The following is an 18646-nucleotide window of genomic DNA, read 5'->3' on the forward strand; positions in this document are numbered from 1 at the left end:
CCTATGAATCTGTAGGTGAGATTTAAAACACATCTGTCGTAAATTTGCAGGGCTAAGCGAACTAACTTTCCAGAGTGACAGTGCTATTAAATAATGAAGAAAAATCTAGACATAAAGAGGTAGAAATCTTCATAATGGACTGTGTGGATGTCTGGAAACATAAATTACCCTGCTTTTAGCAGAAACACAGACTTCATCCACATCTTTGCTGATGCAGAGCCATTTGTATCTCAGCTGGCTAGGTAATATAATTTGCATGAAAGCACTGCACTGTTCTTTTCTGGACAGGGCAAAGGTTTGTGGATAAACACAGACATGTAAGGGGAGTCCAAGATAGGAGGAGGGAGAAACTGAGATCATTGAATAGGTCAGAGGTACCTGAAAAACTCCCTGAAGCACACCAGTGAATATGTGCGTAATCTGGCCATAGAACATAGAGAAATGGCCATGGTATCAGCCACAGAGACAGGAACATGAGACAGTAAATAGTACCCTCACACTCTGTAGCAGAAGGCACTGATATTTCAAAAGCTGTTGCAAGAGAGGGAACAGATGGCAGATCAGTTCAGACCTTTGAAATCCATAGTCAATCCAGACTAACATTGGGTCAACCAGGATGGTCAGAACTCTTTGCAGAAAGTTCAGTGCAGAGGAGTGGAAAACCAGCCATCCGGTCAGAAAATTTCTGGTCTGTAGCACCAAGGGCGAAACCTGAGCTGCTCTAGGTGCACCTCTGCTGACACAGAGCACTAAAGACAGGTATTACCCAATATGTTCTTTCCCCACATGGAAGATTTATTCTGCCATAGTCTGTAGAATACAGAGGATGTTTCAGTAGAAACCACAAGCTGAACTTTGTAACAAAACCCAAACTATAAGAGCTCCTATATCTCATATCCATATGTTTGCTACTGAAAGTACCTAGAAGCCCTCACACCTATTTTAATAGAAATCCTGTCTGACACTGAAGAGTGCCATGGCACCTCACACTCCAGAATAACTCTGCTATTCAAAGTACTCCTTCATGAAGGCAGAAATGGTCAAATGGTAGCAATTATAGTGAAAGTCAGTATCATTAAGGTAGCCACATCTTCTTTCCCTCCTTTGGTTGTCTTCCTGCTTTGTCTAACAGCAGCATCTTCCCTGCCTTTGCAGGTGCAAAGTGCAGAAGCAGTTAGACTTGGGCATACAAAACCATCCAAGACTTCTCTGGCCACCCACTGACAGTTTGGTATCTGATACTACATTTCTGCTGCAGCGCTGTTGTGCTGGCCTCCTCATTTTCAAAAGTAATCCCAATCACATCAGTCCCTTTTCAAAACAAATTCCTCTTTAAATTATTTTTCCTCCCTGTGTTTTCCTAGTGTTTACAATCTAGTGCAAGGATTTCTAAAAGCAGGAGCATGATGCCAAAACTGGTAACTTGTGAGGTGTTTCAGGTTCAGTTGATGATGAGGTTTAGCAATCTCAAAATAGGTCAGAAAAATTACTTGAACTTCCAATGCAGCAAATGTCAAAAAAATGCCCTTGGGTCCATGCTACACAAATTTGAAGGAAAACACAAAGACACAACACGTGTGGCATACAGAACAGTTCACTGGAACGAGGTCACCAGCCATCTCACCATGTGTTTTTTTAGAAAGACATAACCAACAAATGGGTGAAACCAGGCAATCTTTCCTGCCATCCCAAATCAAACAACTCCTGCTTCAGGGACAAAACTTTTGAAGTTTGATATGTAAATCAAAAGCATAACAACTGTGAAAGCCATCCATTCACTTATCGATGTGAATGCTAAACCGCATCTTTCAGGAGAGTCAGCTGAATTACTAAGGCTGCAAAGCCTCTACCAACTGCTGAAGTTTTTTTGCTTCCTTTTTGTGATTTCTCCCTGCAATGAGAATCACAATAACAATAACACTGAAACAAAAAAATAGTTACAAAACTTGACCTAACACATGCTTTGGAATTGAAAAAATAGTAGAAGATATTCAAATGATTATATATTCAGTGCATTGCTTCCTTCAGGAAGGTGATACAAATGAGTTCAGGATTTGCACAGCTAGTGTAACTGGGAAAAATGCACCAGGGAAAAGAGCTTGGAGGCTCATTAGGAAGTGAGTTAGAGAAGGCTTTAATATGTTCATGCTACTCATATGCATAAATTATTAAGGTTTACTGTTTAGGCATTGCTTTGTAAATTAATGACTTTATTGAAGCACATCCAGTGTAGATATATAGGTATTTATCATTTGACAATTGAAAATGGAGCAACCAAGTGAAGTGAGTTTATTCCTACTGAGGAACAGGGAGTATCATGCCAAAAATTACCTTTTTCCTCAACTGCAATCACATTATTTTAGAGCAGGGTGGTTTGGTTTTACTTGGTTTTATTTTCTCAGGCACTGTAAAAACTGTGTGTCACCTGGAAACACAGGTACATAACTATTTTCTTTCCTTAGGTTTACCATGAGTTACTTAATGGTCTGGAATTAACATAATGGCTTCCAGCAAACATGTCAAAACTGAGGCTTTCCTCATACCTTCAAACTCTGTTTCTCAGGTAATAAAAGATCTGGACACACTGGAAGCCCAGGACCAGTTAATGGCTGAAAATGAGCTGTCAGATCCTGAAGCTTGCAACAAGAAAAATAAAGGGATGCCTGTCAGAGCCCAAATGTCACCTTCACCAGCACTTTCCTGAAATAAGCAACAGGGATGGCTACCCATGAAAACCATTAGTGGAGATGACAATTCTGGCACCAAACTGACAGCTGAGCAATTGTTTCAGTGATCCAGTGATGGGGGATTCAATCTTGAATTCAAAATTCATGCATGCTTCTCTGAATGTTAACTTTCAGCCACAGTATCTCAATGGAGAGTCCTGTTCTGGACCTTGAAGAAAACCTGTGACAGAAACTACTTTTGAGGCAACTCAAGGAATTTCAGAAGAGCCATCTCAGCAATTTTTTTGGAAGTGACAAACCAAATCCCAAAATACCAGATATTATAAATCCAGAATAATTGCTGGGAATTTATATCATCAAGACATTGAAGTTAGCTACAAATTGGTTGAAATACGTAAAATTTCAAAAAATGCTAACTTTCACTGGAAAGTGAGAGGTTGATGAAACAAAAGGGGAAAACAAGAAAAGTGACTTAAACAATTTGTCATCTCACTCCAACTGAAATAAATGCATACCAATTCTCCAGCTGTCCTATACTCTATATTTCTTTGATTTCTTTGCCATAATTAATTTGACTCATGGCCTCACAACATGACTAATATCTTGCAGCAATGAATACCACAGACTCCATCTTCCATAAGCCCTTTTAAAGGTGCTCCAGAGGGCCTTTCTTGTCTGATCTGGAAGGAGAAGGGTGAAAGCAGTCTGAAATTTGATTAATTTTTATATGTTATATTATTATCTCCTTTCTTAATTTTTCTAATTCTTTTTCAGCTTTAAGAATTTCAAAGTCTCATCACATATAACTTTTTCTAGGCTATTTCTAAACTTGTGTGTAAACAGAAATAGCAGACACGAGAAGAAGTGAACTGACAAATGAGTCCTCCAACAAAATAAAAAGAGTAGCTGATAAGCCTGAAACAAGTGAAGAGAGGTAGCTTTGCAGGAAAGGAGACAACTAGAAGATGATGCCAATGTTATGAAGAGCAGAAGCAAAGAGGAGGTATAGTGTTGAGAAAGATGATAAGGGCGTTTATGTTAACAGTGTCTCTGTTTGGCACATACCTTTGAAATATTTCTATCAGACATTTCACAACTTTCTCCCCATTCTTCATGGCCATATTGCAGGGAACAAGGGAGAAGGAAAGGCCTGTCCCCCACCCTTTTTCTGTGTTTGCAGTGCACTAAGAAGAAGTGAAGTCTGGGAACCTAAGAAAGCTGAGACAAAATTACGAAGGCAACTGTTGTGGTTAAGGAACGGTATTCTCCAATTTACTATTACCACTAAAAACCATGTTTAGATAAGAACTGTTTACTGAAAGCATCAATGAGATAAGAAAACAAACAGTAACAGTAACAATACCATTAACAAAAGGTATAAGAAAAGACACAAAAAAACCCTGATAATAGGCAAAGCCATACAGCTCCCTTCACCATATTTTCTCCTCCAGACAGAACCCCTTGTCCCCAGAAGAGAATCCTTTCACACCCAGCAATGATGTGAAGTGGTATGGAATAACCTCCATGTCACAGCCATGCCTCCTCCCAGCTAGTGAAAATGTTAGCCCAGTCCTGGCTGGAACTAGGACACTTGTGTGGTCCTGCAGGTCCACTGACAGTAGTTTTCTCCACTAGCCCTGTGCCCCATCATCACCATCATCCTTGCCTCCCACCCCCATTTGTGCTACTTGGAAGGTAGTGACACTCTCTCTATTTTGAATCTTTGTCAATATACCAGAATTACTTTTCCTAGACCCTTTCTCTCTAGTCAGGTTTTGCGTTCCCCTTGTTATTTTCTGAGTTTCGTCAATTTGTGCTTCTGAGCCTTCAGCTCAGCCTATGACAAAGAGATAGTCAATGGAGCAAGTAATTTAGCTGGTAGGGATCAGTCTGTCTTCTGATTTCTACCTCCTGCAGACCAAAATACCTTATCCATTATCCCATGTTGCTAATACAAATTTTTCCATATTAAATAAAGAAAGTTTATATATTTCGGAACTGACAAAGAATTACATGGGGATTAGCTGCCTAGTTAAATCACTACATTGATTCAAAAATGCTTTTAAAACCCTACAGGAAGATTAACTGAACTCTTTCAAGCTATATCAAAATAAACTATTCATCTCCCCACAGCTCATTTCATCCAGATGTAAGCCATGGAAAAACACTTAGTGGGAGGAAGCCCCTGAAATCCCAGTATGCAAATAACCTGTGCATGATGGAGCGGAAGCATACACTTTTATAAGCATACATCTTTATGAAGACATATTTGCAGATCACAACTGAAGAAATGGTCTATAGCAAGGGCCAAAGATGTCACAAGAAGTGGGTGGGGGAAAATAGCTTCACCTCCCACTGTGCTACTTAGAGGAGAAAAAAAAGTGAGTCAGCATCTTAGGCAGTAGGACGCTTTGCCAGAGCAGAAAGCAGAGACTGACACTCAGCAGGCCACATGGAAATGTATAAACTATGACAGACTACCTTCTTTTCACAGTATTGTGCTGTTCTTGTAAATAAAGAACATCACACAGCAACCCAATTGATAAGCCAAACATGCAGATAGCTGCCTGGCTTTTGTCTAACCTATGTTTTTACCCACTGCTCCCTTCACCTGGGAAGCACCTTTATTTTACCTGACTTTATCTGCAATTGACATAAACCAAAGTCAGTGTTTTTGTTCAGCCAATTCTCACCACTGTGTATTCGTTTTATGGTCTTTGCTGCGAGAAAAAGCAGCTCAGCTCACTGAAGTGCAGGGAGGAGGACTATGAAGGGAGAGCAGGGGCTTTTCAAAACATTCAAGGGAGAAAGAGTGGAAAATGGGAAAGCGTATTTTGAAACATGCCCTTTGCAAAATATCTCTTAACTTTTGGCCAGGAGTGACAGATAGTAACAATGGTAGCAAAAGCCAGACCTGCAGTGCAGAGTATAATGGGAATAAAAAACATTGATCATGTCTTGTGTTAAAAAGAGAAACAAAGACACAAAGAAATCAAGTGAAGAGGGGGCATTTTCTCATTTTCTACATAGCTAAAATCTTCCTGTACCTGCAGTGTGACGCTCAAAATCAGCTTCTCAGTCAGAGCAGGATTGCAGGTCAGATTGTCTGTCAGTCTCTCATGGTTCAGAGCCAGGGGCACAAGAGATCTGCTGGACTGGATTAGACTAGCCACTCCTGTTTTCAACTCCAGATATATTTGCTATGTTATTGTGAGAGTACGCAGACTTTGAGCAAATCATGCTACCAGCACGCAAGCAACACTCACTTTCTGACCCCCAAAACAGTGTGCAGTGAGGTTACTCTCTCAGTATCTGCAGACAGCAGATCGACCACCTCAGCAGATGCAGTCCTGGCCACTTCTGTGCACAGAGTCTGCCAGACAGCTTCAGTGGAAGCACAATTAGGGAGATAAAAGGAAAAAAATCCAGCAAAATCTGTGTGCTTCCCAGAGCTTGAAACATTTTTGGAAACTCCCCTTGCTCCCATAGAGACACTGATGAGCAGACGAGGGTGCTGAACCTGTAGCAAAGTAACCAAGCTTCGCAGCTATCAGCTTTTTACCTCGAAGGGTAAAGGCAGGGGATACACTCTCTTGTTGATAAGAGTATTCTGCTCATCACAAACCCCGTGGTCTCTGACTTATCTCCACACTGAGATGGGTACTCCTGGGCAAAGGGAAGAGAGAGTGCCCTGTGCCATGTGCCCAGCTGGTGTGGACTGACACAGCTTCTTCAGGAGAGCTGTCCCATCCTGTGTCCTGTCCACAGCCAGCACCAACAGCGTGGGCCTGGGACAAGGTTCAAGCAGGGTTTAACCCATTCCTTCTCCAGAGCTGCTTAGCTAGACTGCAAGGGATTGGCACTGATTTATAGTAGCTGAGAACATGGCCTACTCCTTAAGGAAACTCTTTGACGTGCAAAGAGTCTTGTCAGAGAGTTTACTGCCTCTGCCAATCTGTACCTCAGATGGGGATGTAAGCATTTTACCCATTTGTGTATGGGTAAACAGACAGACAGATAGGAAATATTCGGAAATAATGCACCTGCTAAAATACAATTCACCCACATTCTAGCTTATGAGAGCTGATCAAGAGTTGAACTCAAACTGATGTGGTCTGAAATCCCACGTGAAGACCATGCGATCATACGAAAGTTCTGCGTTATGAATCTGGGTAACATTACTGCAGTCTGGACTCAGCACGAATTTCTAGGGATCCTCCGTGAATGTCACTATTGATTAAGCAGAAGTGAAAGAGACATTCAAGCAGTAAATCTTGACACTGTATAACTGTGTAAAACACTGTGTAACATTATTATACTGTGTTCTTGGCAAAAGGAAGCAGTTCTTTCTCAGGGATCTTACTTCATTGTTTTCAGCCATTTCCAGTAAATATACAATATCCACAAAAACCTTGTGGGAATGGGTCTTAAATGTAGCAAACTGAAAGGGCTAAATTAGGGTAAATCACAGCCTTTCTACTTCAAGTCACCTGAGATAAGTGCTTCTGAACCTTGCTGTATTTAATGCTTCCTCCTTCTTCATACCTGTGGGCCAGGGTTTCCCAAACCATAAGCACTTTAGGCATCTTGCAGGGGCAAACCACACTGGGAAGAAGGAGACACATAACTTTTCCACGCTCCTGTTGGAGGCATAGAGTCTCAGAAAGTACCAATATCTCCAGAGAATGGGACTGGAAAACACAGTAATAGCGTAACTATCTGCTACATGCCAGGAGAGACAATCCAGTGAGATACTGTGATACTCACTGTCTGATTTCCACTTACCCCAGAGCATCCTGCTGCTGGTGGTGAACATTGTGCTGGCAGGGTATCTCTGCTATGCTCTCAGAAATGCGCACTGAGAGCCATACCTGCTCAATGAGATGCAGACTTCAGTTTCACAGCAGGGCTCAATGACAGCTTGGAAATGCCAGCCTCTTGTGTGGATCCAGACTCCATCCCTCATCTGTGCTGCTGCTTGCATCCTCTCCAGCAGCTGCTGCTTGGGCTTGGTGTCTGTTGGGGTGGAGGGAGTTATGCTATAGGAAGAAGAGCTGTGCTTAGCATGCACAAGGCATACACTTGTATTTAAATTAGAGTCAGGAGACTTGGCCTGTCAGACAACGCTCTGTCATCTATCTCCAGACACAACAAATTGCATTTATTTTCCTCTCTCCATGCTCACAGGGCGGGGTCTAAAGAAAAAGGACAATGTTTCTCTCTTCTTTCGTTCATGGTTAGTGATTTCCATCCTCACTTCTTGGTCACTGCAATTTCAATTTCCCTCTTGCAAGGTCACCTCTGTATGAGCTGGAAACCATTTGCTACCTGCAATTCCTCTAGGCCAGACATTCCAAGGCTTTTTCTAAAGTTTGTCTCCACCCTCTATGTCCCTTTTCTGAAACTCATAGATTTTACAGTCCAAACAGCTTCAGCAACCTACTGGCTTGCACTGTTCATTGTATCCCTTGCGGGACTTCTCCTGACTCCTCAGCTGGCAGCAGAATTTTAGTTGCTGTATCGATGTGTCTTTTGTGATGGTGATTTTCTTCTTGGCTGTTTCACTGCTAATCAGCCAGCTGGGCTGACCTGTGGATATATCATCAACAGGCTAACTGGTAGTCACATTTTCAGTGCTGTGAAAATTCCCCTGTCTGGAGCTGTGTTTATGAACAGGCCTTTCCACATAGAGAATTTGCTTCCCAGGAGTTGCAAGAGCCACCTGTACCACACAGCAGTCTTCTTCATTGCAGGTAACTGACTTAATTCCAGACTTTTCCTGAGTAGAAGGAAAGCTTTTTACAAAGTCTGTTTTGATTTCTGGCTGCAGTAGTAATGGCTGGCTTTTGCACCCATCTTTGGAGCTGTTCCACAAGTCAAATGCCTCAAGAGGTTCCTCAGGTGCTTTTGATGTTCTTTCTACTCTTAAAAAGAAAAAACAAAACTTTCAATAAATGCACTGTCAATCCCTATGAAGGCTATTTCACTTTTACTATATTATCTCTGCAGTGACATTGTTAACCTGACAGCTAACATTCTGCCCCAACATGCCTCAAAGGGCTGCAAAATTTGGTCTTTGGTAACTTGAAAATCTTTTGTGACCAAGGAGTACAATGTCTTCTGCATTTTCCCGGCTAGAGGAAAAGACAGATGTCCAATGGTGCTCTTTATTTAATGACCCTTATACTAGATATCCAAAGTCTAAAGCTTTCAGGCATGGACAATTTTTTTTTTTGGATCAACATTAATGCCACCACTGGATATAGAGAAATGAATCATAGCTGAAAAACATGACTCAGTGAATGGCAGCTCCAATTACTTTAGCTCATGTAAGCCATGGGGAGAGAGGAAGATCTCCAGGTCATCTTGCACAGCTTCTGATTAATAGTCAGCTCTTGAGGATATGATCTTTCTTTATTTTGGCACAGATTAGTTTATTAGGAGTGTATATCCTCCACCACTGTGCTAGACCAGTGAGTACCAAACAGCACAGCACAAAGCAGCTCCTAATCAACATTAAGAGATATTTTACCTGTTCAGAAATGCATGCCAAGCACTATGAGGAAGAAGTCTTCAAACTGAATACAGCTTTCTATTGATGGAAGATTTGTATCACAACCTGAACCCAGAATGTCCTACAGATCCTCCAAAAAAGTCTCCTAAGAATATTTGGTACTGTACAGAGGTAGTGAGCTATACATCTGGGATGATAAAAGATTAGGAAAATGTGGAGAAAGAATACTTTGAAACACATAACATCATTTGTCACTATTTTAAAAGATTATGTGTTTGTCTGTCTAAAGCACTTTTTAATGCTTTCTTTTGAAGATATTGTATGCAGAGCATTCATTCTTCTCCATGTAGACAAATTCATACCATAAAAACTCATTTCTGTATGATAAACTTCTAAATAGCAGTGATGTATAGCACATTTCAAAATATTTGAATGAATAATACCATAAAGATGTCATAATGGGTGCTGAGCATGCAAATAGAGGTAAATTGTATATAATTTTATCATCTGTAGTTGTTCCATCTAACGACTGTGATGAGTGGTGAGAGCACAGGGGTACTAAATGCCGTGCTTTAATCTTGATATCCATCTCATCACAAGTGGTTAGGATGAACCTTGTGCTAGGCAGATTATCCAGGAATGTCACGGTGAGAAGCCCTACACTTTTCTTCACATTTTACAGAAGTGACAGCTGTCGCAATGAAAATCCAAGGCAAACTGGACTCTCTGTCAACAGTAGGCTTGGAAATTTTTACTTTCCAGATTCCTGACAGTGAGCTGCAGCAGTCTCATATGACTGTTCCTCGGTGCTCAGCATACAGCACTGAGAAAGCAGCCATCTGCCACACCTGTAACTGCAGTTTCTGAAGACACTGTGTGTCCAAATGGCAGAAGAACACAATTTTCCCCACCCTGCACCATGTCATTTTTAGTCTCCCCTCAGAGACAATCATTATATCCAAAGGTAAGCGGTAGTTATGATTGGCATGTCTTGCTGTCCACAGGCATGACAGGAAAAGGAATCAGGAGTCCCTTTGAATTTCTTCTTTCATCTGCATGGGGAACATGGGTGGGGGGCTTATACAAGGAGTCCTCTGGAGAGTCCGACCTCTTCCCTTCTGTCATTCAAACCATTCACAAGATTCCTTTCTGAAAGCAAGGCAAGAAGTTTAAGAAATTGCATGGGATACTGCACGGGATCTAATTTCCTGCCCTTCACCACTTTACCTTGTTTGAAGTTATATGCTAAACTCAGTTTAAAGATATGAATATCAAACTTTTGCTTCTAGAAATATCAGACTTCCATTTTTTTCCTATCTGTAAGCATAAAAAATACCCACTCATAATGGACTACTTCTGGTATAAGCAAGTTAGTTTAATATATTTACAGACAGTTCACAGACTTGTTGCACCCTCATTCAAAATAGATTGTTTTAGCATGCATCACTCAGAAATAATACCAAATATTCCTTTAGAAAAAAACTATGAATATATGAAATAATTAAAATGAATCCTCTAAAGCTGAAGCATATATAGGGAAGAGATGGTAAATAATTCTTGCACATTCTCCTGACATCATGCATTACGTCATCTATATGATTTTTGGTCTCCCCGGATGGCTTAGGATAAGCCAGTTATCATGATGTGATGAAGGGCTGATCTATCCCTTTCTTACATAGGATTTTCACAAATTGAAGAGACCTAGAAAGAATAGTTTTCAGTGAGTACATTGTAATGGCCAGAGCTGACCCATTTCCAGGAAGGTGAAGCACCCCTGCTGTTCCCTGAAATCAGTCTGCTAACAACAGCAAAGCAAGGCAGCTAGAGTGTATTTCCACACAAAACTAATGTGCTGGCCTTAGAAAAATGTGCCTTTGTTTTATTGGGTGAACTGTAAGTACAAAGAAATGAAAGAAAGTAAACTGCATCATTCATTTTACTCTCCTGCCTCTATGAAAGAAGAACTGTGAGCAAATTTGGAATCTGAAATCCTTTTACCCTGACTGGCACAAGGAAGTGTCCATTGGGACATCACTTAAACAGTGGGTCACAATGCAGGAACATCCCTGAAGTAACAACCATGTGTGGCAACAAACACCAGGCAGAGACACTGTGATTCATGATATTTTAGACAGGCACCATCCTTAAATACTGTCACCTGGTATTCAGGGGGTTCCTGAGCACCTTAATGCTTGCACTGGGATGCCAGCAGCAGCACAAGGACCGATGAGGTTACATGTCCACAGAGGGGCCTGAAGGCCTTCCAGGAAGCCCCAGAGGTGCCCACATTGCAGAAACAGAAAAGGAATTATGGCTGCTCACCAGTGATGTACAACCATAGGAAAGCTGGGTCCAGTGAAAACATTTTGTGTTTAGCTCTCTGCGTGGTGGGTGGATATCCAGCTCCAACTGCTTCACTCAGCTGCTATCTCAGATTCCTGGAAGGAGTGCCTACCCCTTCAGCGAAGGTTTTATTATACCTTGTTTAACAGGAGCCTATGTTGCAGGCCCTGGGCAGTGAATGCAGGCCCACCCAAAAGCAGTGAGCCTCTGGCTCCATCTTTCCATTTTAAAAGTCTCAGTTAGGATGAGACCTTACTAAATGTAGTTTGCCCTAGTTTTGTCTTGATCAAAGCTGTTTAGTTTTTCAAGAGCAGGTGAAGAACTAACTGCCCAAAAGCTTTTCCAGGGATAAAGTTTGAGAACTACTGCTTTCTGCAGGTAGTAGCTCATTAACAGCAGGAACACCACTTTTGCTGCCATCCTCACACCTCAAAGCATTTTACAAATCAAGAATTTGAATGGACTAGCAACTGTGCTTTGCATTTCCTGGAAAGCTTTGACTAGAATCAGCAATTCAGTGCACTTAGTTGAACTGGTTGAAATAATGTAACTTAAGTCATGGGTGTATTGAGGCTGTAAACACAAAACACAGAACACACAAAACATGACAAAGCACCAAGCTCTTTCCTGAACTACCTGTCAGTGAAGATCATCCAGTCAGCAGGGAGAATCTGTGGTTAGTGGATAATGTTCATCATGTCTCTCAACAGCTTGCAATATAAATATATAATGGGCACAACAACAGGCACCAAAGATTTGGAGAGGCATGTGAAAAAACTAAAATCATCTAACAAAACAGTATCTTTGTCAAGAGCAAAAGACATAACTCCTATGTGTCACCCAACCAAAATGCCAAGTCCTATAAATCCTTGTAGTGCTCACCAAATTTCCTTTTGCCTAGCTGAATGCAGATGTATTATAAATTGCTGTATACCTTTCAGTTTAAAAGAGTATCTTGACAGAAATCTTGTGGAAGTATGTGAGCTTTGTTTTTACTTTCAAGTACCAACAACTAGTCAGAAACATATGTTATTTGCTAATACGTATGGGTTTTGCTACATGCATGTCGACAGGAGAGTTCTTGTTTATGTAGGAACCGTTCCACGGAAAGTGTGCAGGCAAATACCTCCCAGTCAGGTACAATCTGCTCTAGCAAGTTCTGGGACTTTTCTGTTTTATAATTTTCCGGACAAATAATCCAAATTGCCACAATTATTTGATTGTCTTAAGCATTTACTTTGACTTTAAATCAGAGAGTCTTGCCTCTCAAGAAAAGACATTTCTGACTCAGGCTTACAGTTTGCTTGCTCTCTGCAGGTCTGACCTACCTACTCTTAAAATGCACAATCATCTCTTTGAAGCAAACCACTTATATCACCATGAAAACCTATTATTGCTGTGAAAATAGAGATGTCCCTGTTGTGACTGTTGATTGAAATGGCAACATTTCATAATTTATTAACATCTGTTATTTAGATCACATTAGAGGTTTCTCTTTCAGCACAAAAAAAAAATTGTCGTGTTTATCAGATTCAGAATTTCTGTCTGAAAATTTAAAACATGTCATCTTTAATATGTGTGAGTGTTAACAAAATGAACACATGTGGTTGCACAGGAGCCTTGCTCATCCTGGCCCTGGAATACTCATCCACCGTTAGGGAGATCTAGGCCTCCTCATGCACTAGTTGTCTTGAAAACTGTGTTTTGTCTGCACTTCAGAAGTATTCTCTGAGTTTCAACACTTACCAGAACTGCTGAGAGCTTCCTATGACTGAGTTTTAGGAAACCAGTGGAGAAAGGTCCTTGACTTCCTCCTTATGCCTGCCTTGCATTGAAGCACAAACTAGATTTTCCTGGAATTAAATCACTGAATGTTCTTCTGAAGCCCTCCACTGTTTTCTTGCTTGGATACAGCACACAAACAATCTGGATGAAAAGTGGTGTAAACTTCAATGTGATCACAAAATCATAGAATCATTTAGGTTGAAGAAGACCTTTCAGATCATCAAATTCAACTAATTAACCCAACACTGCCAAGCTCACCACTCTACCATATCCCTAAGTGCCATGATCACATGTTAAACTCTTATAAAGAAAATCACAGAGATGTTGGCAGTGACACCTTTAATTTTTTTAAACATCCTTACTCATGTTGTTTTTCTTGTTTCCCAGCTGCTCCCTCTCATTGCAGTCTCCAATTACTGCTGTGTACTTTGCAGACAAGCTGGTTGGATGGTCCTTTCAATATACTGATTTCTAGCTTAAGTGCACAGAATCTAAACGTCAATGAAAATATTTTAAAAACATTATAACTTCCCTTTGTATTTTTTTTTTTTTTAATCCATGCTTCAGGTTGAATGTAGTAGTAGTTATGATCATCTGACTTGGAAGAAAAAACAAAACAAAATGTAGTATATGTTAATTTCTAAGTGCTTAGACAATCTTATTGCACAATTCAAATACAGCACATGTGTATGTTTATGAGCTGTCACCTCCACAGAAGGGATAAATACAGTCCTTTTCTATTTATAGTAGAAACCGACATGGGTATCTTTCCTTGCACAGAAAAGCAGCATTTGAAATGTGTGTCCATGTACCTGCACAGACAGAAAGGCAGAAAAATAAAGAATGGAAAAAATTTTCTGCTCTTGCCAAATAATCAACAAATATTTTCTCATGAGAAATTATTAGGCTAAAACCCTAGAAATTTAGGCAAACAATGTAAAAATGCAAAATTATTGCCCCTTCCTACACCTCCAAACTTGCTTAGGACTGGCATTTTACGTGTATAAAAAAATGCAGTGGTTCCAGGCCTTCCTATTTTAAACGTTAGTGGCACCTTTATCAGCCACTTGAAAACTACAATGGTATTACTGGAAGTTGGAATGTTCTCTGATTCTGAAACTTTGTTGTGGGTTTCACAGTTTCCATTTTCTGTGATTTTGTAGTTTTGTTAAAGACTTCATAGAGCCTTAAAATCCTCTGAAGGTGTTAGACTACTCTTTTGCAGATGTAAAAAGGCCTAGATACAGTAGACTTAATATTTAGTTCATTTCTATGGCAATTGAATAGGAGTAATTGCACCAGAATTCCACCAGATTTGCACACTTGTGAATGTGAGAAGGACCAGGTCTTGCTTTTTAATTACTATTTCAATTATCTGTTTGATTTGAGGCTTTGAAATGGAAGTCACAATGAAGATCAAAGGAAAAGGCATGTGCTTATCAAAAAGCACTGCCTTCATGTTGTGGTGTCCCAGCATTTAGAGTGACATCTCCCGGACCTTCCAAATGTATCATCCTCTCTGGGAAACCTGAGATGCGTGGGCAAATGGAAAACAGCATCTAAACACACTCCTAAGAGAGACAGCTCAAGGAGAAAACTCTGCCTGCTTCTCTACCTCTCCACAAACACATTCCCTACACAGGAATCTTCTCTGCAGCTGGACCCAGGTGTAGCATTGTGATGGGGATACATGATGCAGTACTGCCTGACTCTTTGGGGTGTAATGGGTGGCCTCACTCACCTGGGCCAAAGTCCTGCCTGCACAAAGAGTTTGGATAGGCTGTCAGTTGCAGCAGTGTGTCTGCAGGAAAGCAGATACAGAGAAGGTGATAGACATTGACCTGAATGAGAGCAAAATCTAGTATTTATCTTTTGCTTTCATTAAAGCACTGTCCTTGATGTTGTCAGTGTGAAGATTAGCCATTGTCATTCTATGCTTTTGTCCTTCTGTGATGAGGAGGAGAGGCTGGTGCAGGGGCAGTACAGTCTGGTTCTGAGAGTTGAATTTGAATGTTGGTCCAGGTAACCTGCTCCCACACTGTCTCTTCAAGGATGGTGTTTTCAATGAAAGTGTGCTGCAGGAAATCTAAGGCTTGAAGATCCCTCTGCAGGTAATTTAATTTATTTCCTGGGAATATCTAATTCAACTTCAACCTGTGTTTGTCTAACCCTATTCTCAGAAACCCCTAGGATATTGATCTTCCTTATTTTTCCTTTTTTTTTTTCTTTCTTTCTTTTTTTTTTTTTTTAGTTTTACTCTTCCCACCCCAAAACTCAGAATCCCAAAACCCTTGTGTTTTCTGTATCACTTGTCTCCCTGGTACCTCTTCTTTAGACCAAATTATTTATCTTTCATTATGCCAAACCCTGGTATCAGCATGGGCTGGGGATACAGAGCAGAGCAGCCCTGTGAGAAGGACTTGGGGTGCTGGTGGGTGAGAGGCTGGACATGACCCAGCCATGTGCACTGCCAGCCCAGAAAGCCAAACGTGTCCTGGGCTGCATCCAGAGCAGTGTGGGCAGCAGGGAAAGGAGGGGATTCTGCCCCTCTGCTCTGCTCTGGTGAGACCCACCTGGAACTCTGCATCAGCTCTGGGGTCCCCAGCACAGGAAGGGCATGGACCTGTTGGGAGCGAGTCCAGAGGAGAGACACCAAGATGATCAGAGAGGTGGATCACCTCATTTATGAAGAAAGGCTGAGAGAATTGAGGTTGTTCAGCCTGGAAAAGAGAAGGCTTTGGGGTGACCTAATTGTGGCCTTTCAGCACCTGAAGAAAGCATATAACAAAGATGGAGTGGGACTTTTTACAAGGGCATGTTTAGACAGATATAAGGTAACAGTTCTTTGCTCTGAGAGTGGTGAGGCACTGGAACAGCTTGTCCAGGGAAGCTGTGGACACTCCATCCCTGGAAGTGTTCAAGGCCAGTTTGGATGGGGCTCTGAGCATCCTGGTCTGGTGGAAGGTGTCCCTGTCCATGGCAGGGAGATTGGGACAAGACGATCTTTCCAACCCAAACCATTCTCTTATTCTAAGATTCTAAGAGGCCAAGCCTTGAAATTATAATCCAGCTAAAGATGAGTAGAAAGGACAGCTCTGCCTCTGCTATATTACATACAACACTCTATCTCATCTAGTGGTAGAAATCCAAGGAGCTTGTTTCTTCTTCAAGAACAACTTTCTCTTGTTATATTATTTTGTTCTGTGTGTAACTCTGAAAGACCTGTCTATACTCCTGCTTACTCCTGCTCCAGACCCAGATGTTTTGTATTTGTGCATATGCTCATCCTCCTTTGTGCCAGAGTGCTGCTATTAGGAATATTTAGGAACAAAGTACTGAAAGAAAGACAATCCACCCTGAGAAATCTGCTCAGCCCTAGACAGAGGAAACATGTCCCTGACATGCACTTGCCACTGCCTTGAAGGCAGACTTCTCCATCGACCACCACACCCCACTCACTGTTCTCACCTAACCATTAGAGAGTAACCCAACAATAAGTGAATATCCTTCTGCTGGAGAGTAATGATTTCACTGCTTCCCAAATTATCTTACCTCAGATTGTCCAAAGAAAATGGAGGGGAGCTACACATTATCTTGGAGTCCTGGAAGATCCACACATTCAAAATGATAACAAATCTTGAGATGATTACCAATCACATGACAAATTAGATTACACATCCAATGCACCAGAATTCTGCATCATGGTCTGCAACCAAAATATATTTGAACTGCTGATGCTGAGTGACACATTCCCTTTTGTCTGTTTCCTAGAAATTAAGGTAGCCAAATGATGAATCAAGTGCTACTTAGCATGGCAACATGTAACATATCTTACACAATAACAAGAATTCCTAAACCAGGATCAGAGTTGTTCTATTATTGATGGAGCTACACTGATGCAATATTATTATAGAAATTGAATGCTTTGGTTGACTATGAGATGTTATACCTTGTTCTTTCCTAGTTGCTTCCAAGACAGTCACTGAAGACATATTAGCAGTTTTCAGGGATGGTAGAAAGTTGGTCTGTGAGCTTGCATGCTACTTCATTGACTTGTAACTCCAGTTTCTGAAATAGAAATAGATCCAAAACTTACTTTTTCCCATGAATTATTTTCAGACCAACTTGAAAATATCTGAATATTTGAATTGAGGTTTATAAGAAGGGACAAAGCTCAACAACTGGAATGCAGAAGAAAACCCACTGTTGAACAGGTATTTTCTGTACTTTTTTGGTAAGGAGATGTTGAGAAGTCAGTTAATCTAAATCTGAAGAAACTACTCTTCAGAGCTGTCTCCATGCAGAAGTTGATGCTTGGAAACATAAAGTTGCAAACCGTTGGTGACTTACAAAAACATGAATCGCTATTACTTGTCTTAAAGTGGGATATTTAATCTCAATTTCAAACTCTGTAAGATAAAACTGCACTTCATGTGCACAAAGGACAACCACAGGAGGAAATGGATTGGAGAGCCTGCTGCAAAACAGTTTCCACCTACAGAAAAATCAAGCCCTTTGTCTGGAATAGCAGAGTCTTTACAGGGAATTACTGTGCTATAGTAACGTATATTCGGCAAATCTTATGGAGGGATTGAACTACCTGAAAGGAATTGCACAGACTTATTGCTTTGAAGAACAATGACAATGCAAGCTTAATATTAACATTTATCCAAAATGTAACTTCTGTGAAAATAGCGCAGTTAATCCCTTGCATAGTTTTCTAAAGAAATAACTACTTGGAAAAAGCATTGAACCAAAAATCTTCATACCAGTAAAATGTTCAGAATGTCACTGTGACTCATGTCAATATCTACGGGATAAATGGAGAACTGGACAACCCCTGCAGAGAGCGGAACAGAAAGACCCTACAAGCCACATAAAAAGCATAAAAGTAATTTGCAAAGTGAAAGAAAAAAAAGCAGTTCTTACCCTTGCTGGGTAGAACAAAAAGTCACAGGTTTAAGAAATCAGCAGGAAAACTTTTACTGGACCCTAGAAAAACTGTTCTTAATAGGAGTTGACGTAGGGTCTTTGAGAACACATTAAACATAAATTTGCATCCTCACTTTTGTTAGTATAAATATAACTAGATTTGATCCTGACAAGTTGCATGGTGCAATCCAGGTGACTTCTCAGGGCCCACGCAGTCCTCTAGTTCTACAACATGAAAAGGTACTTGGCTTTGGTTCAGCTCCAAGGAACATTTTCTTGGTTCTTGTTCACTACTCACTCCCATGTCTCTCCAAGGAGGGGAGAGGGGGGGAGAGGAAGGGAGGAGAAGAAAATAGATAACATATTAATATATTATACATTAATA

General features: G+C 40.8%; 1 long non-coding RNA gene across 1 annotated transcript; it reads right to left on the reverse strand.

Annotated features, from left to right (window-relative positions):
• Nucleotides 1–3079: 3079 nt before the first annotated feature.
• LOC146424626 (uncharacterized) lies at nucleotides 3080–5807 on the reverse strand. The gene is made up of 3 exons (XR_014846795.1): nucleotides 5735–5807; nucleotides 3753–3905; nucleotides 3080–3367 (listed from the first exon to the last, which is right to left on the reverse strand). It is a non-coding gene; the product is annotated as an uncharacterized LOC146424626 (long non-coding RNA).
• Between the last annotated feature and the right edge of the window lie 12839 nt (nucleotides 5808–18646).

Source organism: Lichenostomus cassidix, chromosome Z (assembly GCF_008360975.1).
Source record: "Lichenostomus cassidix isolate B80296 chromosome Z, HeHo_3.0, whole genome shotgun sequence".
Lineage (NCBI taxonomy): Eukaryota > Metazoa > Chordata > Aves > Passeriformes > Meliphagidae > Lichenostomus > Lichenostomus cassidix.